The 7,694-nt window shown below is 36.6% G+C and overlaps 1 long non-coding RNA gene across 1 annotated transcript; it reads left to right on the top strand.

The window, feature by feature from the left end:
- Nucleotides 1-3,842: 3,842 nt before the first annotated feature.
- LOC127880634 (uncharacterized) lies at nucleotides 3,843-7,616 on the top strand. Its single transcript, XR_008049663.1, has 4 exons — nucleotides 3,843-4,015; nucleotides 5,682-5,720; nucleotides 6,166-6,235; nucleotides 7,592-7,616. It is a non-coding gene; the product is annotated as an uncharacterized LOC127880634 (long non-coding RNA).
- The last annotated feature ends 78 nt before the right edge of the window (nucleotides 7,617-7,694 follow it).

The raw sequence follows: 7,694 nt of genomic DNA, 5'->3' as shown, positions 1-7,694 counted from the left end.
GCAGATGACCCCTATTGATTTTCAGGTCACTAGATCAAAGGTCAAGGTCACAGTGACCTGAAATAGTAAAATGGTTTCCGGTTGATAACTCAAGAACGCTTTTGCCTAGGCTCATGAAACTTTGTAGGTAGATTGATAATGGCTGGCAGATGACCCCTATTGATATTCAGGTCACTAGGTCAAAGGTCAAGGTCACGGTGACCCGAAATAGTTAAATGGTTTCCGGATGATAAGTCATGAACACTTATGCCTAGGATCATGAAACTTCATAGGTACATTGACCATGACTCGCAGATGACCCCTATTGATTTTCAGGTCACTAGGTCAAAGGTCAAGGTCACGGTGACCCGAAATAGTAAAATGGTTTCCGGATGATAACTCAAGAACGCTTATGCCTAGGATCATGAAACTTGATAGGTAGATTTATCATGACTCGCAGTTGACCCCTATTGATTTTCAGGTCACTATATCAAAGGTCAAGGTCACGGTGACCTGAAATAGTAAAATGGTTTCCGGATGATAACTCAAGAACGCTTATGGCTACGATCATGAAACTTCATAGGTACATTGATCATGACTTGCAAATGACCCCTATTGATTTTAAGGTCACTAGGTCAATGGTCAAGTTCACGGTGACCCGAAATAGTAAAATGGTTTCAGGATGATAACTGAAGAACGCTTATTCCTAGGATCATGAAACTTGATAGGTAGATTGATCATGACTCGCAGATGACCCCTATTGATTTTCAGGTCACTAGGTCAAAGGTCAAGGTCACGGCGACCCGAAATAGAAAAAATGGTTTCTGGATGATAACTCAAGAACGCTTATGGCTAGGATCATGAAACTTCATAGGTACATTGATCATGACTCGCAGATGACCCCTATTGATTTTCAGGTCACTAGGTCAAAGGTCAAGGTCACAGTGACAAAAAACATATTCACACAATGGCTGTCACTACAACGGAGAGCCCATATGGGGGGCATGCATGTTTACAAACAGCCCTTGTTGAGCTTAGTTATTGTCAATGAGCCTTTGTTGTACACTGAGTGTGAACACCTGGGTGGGAAAACAACGTAGCAATACTATCAACTGACCAACCATCTAAAAAGTGGGATCCAAGAATAGTGGTCACCTGTTGACAACGGCCACTTAGTTCATTTCCCTTGACTGACCGCTGTTTGAAGTTTTGACTGTATATACATGTATGTTAGTAACATCAGACCATAGGCACCAATACTTTACCATTCATAGTCATAGGAATAATCTAATTAACTCATAGTAATAAAATAAATAATAGATGTTCATTTCACAAGGTTACATTCTTTGTTGCCATCGTTTGCTTGTGTTATTATGTTTACATACTTATCATTCTTAAAAAAGCTGTCAAGAGCCTGTATGAAGTCAGGACCTAGATATTAATATTTGAACTTGCAAAGCTGTTAGGAGCTGTAATGAAGTCAGGAAGTAGATATCAATATTTGAACTTGCTACAGATCGTCAATGACCTTGAAATAATCGTTGTGTCTATTATATACACTGATAAAAGAAATCTTTGTGCATGGGCATGTACTAACTGCATGTATTAGAGTTTTAGTATTCCACACCTGTTAAGTCAAGGTTAGTCATGTGTGTGCATTCTTAATTTAAACGTTGGAATATTGTTGATTAAGTTATTTAAACTCACCCGAGTTTTCCATCAGTCAAACAGAAATAGTAAAAATTAGCTATGTATATGTATTGAAAACTGACACTCTATCATTGATAACAAAATATGTGCAGATTTGTTTAACAGGGTTCCCAGTCAACCTGGAAATCAGGGAAAACCCGGAAAAAGACTCACTTTTTCCAGTCAGGGTAAAGTCAGGGAATTAGGGAAAAGTTCTTGAAATCAGGGAAAAATCAGGGAATTTTGTTTGGTCAGACTTTCCATACATGTGTCGAAAAGTCCATACAATTAAAACAGCACATTGATGCCTTGAGGCAGAAAGCCAATGAAGTGGAAGACAACAACATTAAAAAGCAGAAATGTGTTGTTAGTAAGCTATCAGCTTCTCTGCAAAGAGTCTACTCTAGGAACTTTCTGAAATTGAATTACATTGAATTTTTTTTAATACTGATGTTCAAGGTACTATTCAAACATCATTATGATAAGTTACATGTAATACTATATGAACATACTCTCAGTACAGATTTTCCTGTTACTGTTTAAAAATGTCGATATGTTCCAATAGTTGTTGCAAAACAAACATTAAATGAAAATAAATAAAAAGCTGAGGAAAGGATGTGAAGGGAGATGGGAAGCCATTGCTTTAAAGGGATCGTCATGAATGACGAAAAAAATAATCTAAAACACCGTATTTTTTTACAATTATTAGTTTATATTGATAAAAATATCACGACTGGTAAATAACATAACTTGATTTATTTTTTTAAGTTTTCATATTTTCAGTATATTTTGTAATATTATTATGCCCCCCCTTCGAAGAAGAGGGGGTATATTGCTTTGCTCATGTCCGTCTGTCGGTCGGTCGGTCTGTTGGTCCGTCCACCAGGTGGTTGTCAGACGATAACTCAAGAACGCTTGGGCCTAGGATCATGAAACTTCATAGGTACATTGATCATGACTTGCAGATGACCCCTATTGATTTTGAGGTCATTAGGTCAAAGGTCAAGGTCACGGTGACCAGAAATAGTAAAATGGTTTTTGAATGATAACTCAAGAACGCATACGCCTAGGATCATGAAACTTCATGGGTAGATTGATCATGACTTGCAGATGACCCCTATTGATTTTGAGGTCACTAGGTCAAAGGTCAAGGTCACGGTGACCCGAAATAGTAAAATGGTTTCCGGTTGATAACTCAAGAACGCATACGCCTAGGATCATGAAACTTAATGGGTAGATTGATCATGACTCGCAGATGACCCCTATTGATTTTGAGGTCACTAGGTCAAAGGTCAAGGTCACCGTGACCCGAAATAGTAAAATGGTTTTCGGATGATAACTCAAGAACGCATACGCCTAGGATCATGAAACTTTATAGGTAGATTGATCATGACTTGCAGATGACCCCTATTGATTTTGAGGTCACAAGGTCAAAGGTTAAGGTCACGGTGACTCGAAATAGTAAAATGATTTTCGGATGATAACTCAAGAACGCTTTGCCTAGGAACATGAAACTTCATAGGTACATTGATCGTGACCCGCAGATGACCCCTATTGATTTTCAGGTCACTAGGTCAAAGGTCAAGGTCACAGTGACAAAAATGGTATTCACACAATGGCTGCCACTACAACGGACAGCCCATATGGGTGGCATGCATGTTTTACAAACAGCCCTTGTTGTACTGGGTACAGGTACCAGATAATTACCAGTTAACTATAAATAACATCAGCAGATTGATCATCATCGTCACGTGGTAAACCCAGGAAGGCAAATTGTGCATGCGTAGTGAATTGTATATATTTTACATATAAAATGATCTACTTGCATTATTTATAGTGTGTAAAATCGTTATGTCACCTATTTTCGCGATATACTTTTGATTTCACATCTCGAAATGTTATTACCGAATATGCTGAAAATATTAACTTTTTTCGTCATTCATGGTTGACGGTCGCTTTAAAGTTACATAAATATAATACATGTTATTGTCTGCAACTGCCATTAATTGAGGATGTCTCAAACAAGAAATTGGTCTAAATTATGGTACTGGAATTTTTATTTTCCATCAGGAAAAACAGGGAAAAATCAGGGAATTTTTGTTCATACAACAAGCTGGGAACCCTGTTTAAATATCACATGTTTTAAGCCAATCTTTTCTCCACCCACAGAAAAGCCAATGGGCTCCCAACAAGGACAGCTACCTGCAGACCCAGAAGCTGAGCCACCCGGACATCCCCTTTATAGACGAGAGCCCCGTCAAGTCTCCGCCCTCAGACCCGGACGCCCCGCCCCTTCCTGTCCGGCCGCAACCTGTCACCAAGAGGCACGGAACGTCCACCGCGTCCAGTAGGTGGCAGGGTTCTGATGTTTGCCATGGAACATGCAGGGCCTGTATTCACCAACCGATTCTGAGACATAAATCTTAAAATCTAAAAATAAAGAATTATTCTTATAACTGTAATGTTCTAGTACAATGTAAAGGGAGTCTAACATGGCATTTACACTGTGAACTTTTACAACAATTGTTATTTAGAACTGTTCATGACATAAGCACCAGAGTTAGCCATTATATATTCATACTCTGAATTATGTTTGCTTGGGTCTTGGTCTATTTTTATTTAAGGTCTAAAAATTGGTTGGTGAAAACGGGGCCAGATTAATGCATGTGTATAAAGTGGCTCCCCTTTGCCGCACTTGCTTTTAGAAAAATGACATTTTCTTTTTCAATGCAATCTCTTTCTACATTTGTTTGATGGCTGAAAGATTAGTCTTCATGATTGTTTCCATTTAGTTTGGTGAACATCACTCGAAAAGATTATGCAGGCTGATCTTGTTTGACACTTTATGAAGTTGTATGCACTGAGTCTGGTTTCCCATGACATCTCTGAATAAAAGTCTATTAAATTACTTTATAATTAGATGTAAGTGATAAATCTATTATTTTTTACTGTTTACTGTAAATAAGAACACTTTTGACTTATTCTAATTTCAAAATATTGTTTCATCTGAAATAAATGCAAAAACAAATCTAGTCAATATATATATACAACATAACTTCATTTTTGCATGCCGTATTTATTACAAGTAAGGAGATTGAAAAAAAGAGTAGAGTTTTTTTATTGATCAACATATAACATAGTTTTATAATGGAGCAATGCCATTGGGGTTTAATGAATGTGTGCAAAGAGTCGTACCAGTCTAGCCTGTGCAGTCCACAGAGGATATGTGTGCAAAGAGTCGTACCAGACTAGCCTGTGCAGTCCACAGAGGCTATGTGTGCAAAGAGTCGTACCAGACTAGCCTGTGCAGTCCACAGAGGCTATGTGTGCAAAGAGTCCTACCAGACTAGCCTGTGCAGTCCACAGAGGCTATGAGTGCAAAGAGTTGTACCAGACTAGCCTGTGCAGTCCACAGAGGCTACTCAGGGATGACATTCGCCGCCGAAACTGAATTTTGGATTAGAAGTGACTTTGTTATAAAGACAAATTTCCTTAAAGCGGAAATTGTAGTCCTTGATTATTGTGTGCAAATTACACAGCCTAATCTGAGATGCTTTTTATTTGACTTTATTGCCATCATGTTTATGTATGATGTTATTTTCACACATTTTAACTGTCATAATCCACAAACTTATTGCGTTTTATATTTATATATTAGTTTTTAACCACACATGAAATATGTATAAACTTGGCTTAATATCGACTTTAAATGTGTAAATGAACATTGACTGTGCTCTGTGAAAAAGGGTTTAAATACATGTGCATAAAGTGTTGTCTAAGATTAGCCTGTGCAGTGCTCACAGGCTAACCAGGGACGACACTTTCCACTTTTATGGTTTTTTTTCATTTACTAAAAGTCTCTTCTTAGCAAAAATCCAGTTTTGGCGAAAAGTGTTGTCCCTGACTTGTCTTTGCGGACTGCAGGCTAATCTGGGACAACACTTTATGCTCATGTATTAAACCCCGTTTTCACAGAGCATGGCTTGTATATACATTCGTGTGTACAATTTCAGCAAGCAGCTATGTTGATGCAGACAACTTGAGAAAATTAAGTAAGTGTAAGAAAAACATTTTTATTTATTCAATGATACTTTGTTATCATACATAAAGTTCATATTAAAGTGAAAGGAAACATTTATATAAGTAAGTAAAAATATTTTTTATTATTAATGAAAGTTTAGATTAAATTATCCGTTTGAAATAAGTACTTGTATTATTGTTTTTGATTTTCCATTTATTTGGTTTGTTAATCATAATTATCATTTGTCTAAAGGGGGGACTTCATTTGATACTGTTCATTTCTCGGTTAGTCAAAATTCTTCATGATTAGCCCAGATTTTTGTATTGCTGTTCATGATTTTCCCTTATTTTCAATTATTGTCCTTGATTTTTTCCTTTTGTTTGTGTCACGATTTTCCCTGAATTGAAAATATTCTTCATGATTTTTGGGTGATTTTCCATTGTTGTTCATGATTAGTCTTTGATTTTCCATGTAAGAGGACAGTTATGTGGATGTGGGAGAAGCACCATTGCCAGAGGATGAATACTCACTTGCTGAGGAAATCAGGTACGCTGCTAGTTTTGTGTTGTATGTTCAGTGATCATATAGTTATTTGCAAAATTATTTTAGAATTACAAACCTGATAGTCTACCAATGCTTTTCAGGCATTCAAGATTGTTTTCATCATTTTTGTTTAGATTTTCTAGTGTTTGCTTATCAGTCCAGCTGAAATCAAACTACTTAAACAAAATGGGGCAAACTGTATTTATAAACATGTTTGTTCATATTATCTTTTCACATGTACCAAAAATATTGTTATTAAAAAATGATAATTTTGATAATTTTGTCTACCTTGAGATGATGTTGGTATATAACATATTATTACAGTGGAGTGGTTGCTATATAATCAATATTTGGTCGTTGTTTAATTAAAGTTTGCTTCGGGAAGTGTAGTCATGTGACATTGGTGTGGGTGCCGTTACATCAACTTGCTAGAAAGGACACACTGAAATGTCATTTCATTGTTTTTTCAATCTTACTAAAAAATATGCCTCATTATGGGAGAAGAGGGCTTAATGCATCTTAATGCATGTTCTTTAAGTGTGATCCTTGATTGGCCTGTGCACAGGGGTGTTAAAGTTCAGGATTATTCCTAAATTCAGGATTTTGGCCCTCAAAAACTGCTTTTGATGTTTATATAAATTAGAGGATTTTTGTTGTGGTATTTAAAGATTTTTGTCACAAATGTCATTTTTAACATTAAATTTTTAATTTGACATATTGTTAACACAGTTTACATAATCAAATGAATAATTACCCTCTTTTGGCACTGGCCCCCCACATGCTAGGCTTATTTTCAGGATTTTAGATTTGGCCAATTGACACCCCTGTGTGCAGTCCGCACAGACAAATCAGTGAAACCCTTTGTACCTAAAAAGAATTCTTGGTTTTAAGAAAGTCTATTCAAAAAAAAAATTTAGTCTTGTGCAGAAAGTGTCTCCATATTTAGACTGTGCAGAATGCACAGGCTAATGTAGGATGATACTTTATGGACATGCATTATGCCACATTTTCCCAGAACGAGGTTCAAATACTTCTATTTACTTGATAATTTTATGTGGATTGTACTGGGTTAACCCATTTATGCCTAGCGTCTAGAAAAAAGACCTTGACAAACAGCGTAGACTCAGATGAGACGCTGCATGATGCAGTGTCTCATCAGGGTCTGCGCTGTTTGCTTAAAGGAATTTCTGTAAGAAATATTCTAAATATGAAAATAAATATACTAGACATCCCTAATTTTGGAAATAAATTGATCCAATTTAGAAGGATGGGAGAGTCCACTAGGCATAAATGGGTTAAACATGTATGTTCATATGCTTAGTATTTATATTGTATTTGTGAACATCTGCCTACTTTCAGACCATTAGCAGGAAGGTAGGGGTTTGTTAGGTTGCTGTAAATGTATAACCTGTAATCAGAACTGCGTGCATAATTTGTGCATAACCACTAGACTTGCTGTACT

Source organism: Dreissena polymorpha, chromosome 5, assembly GCF_020536995.1.
Source record: "Dreissena polymorpha isolate Duluth1 chromosome 5, UMN_Dpol_1.0, whole genome shotgun sequence".
Lineage (NCBI taxonomy): Eukaryota > Metazoa > Mollusca > Bivalvia > Myida > Dreissenidae > Dreissena > Dreissena polymorpha.
This window is presented reverse-complemented; position numbering and strand designations above follow the sequence as displayed.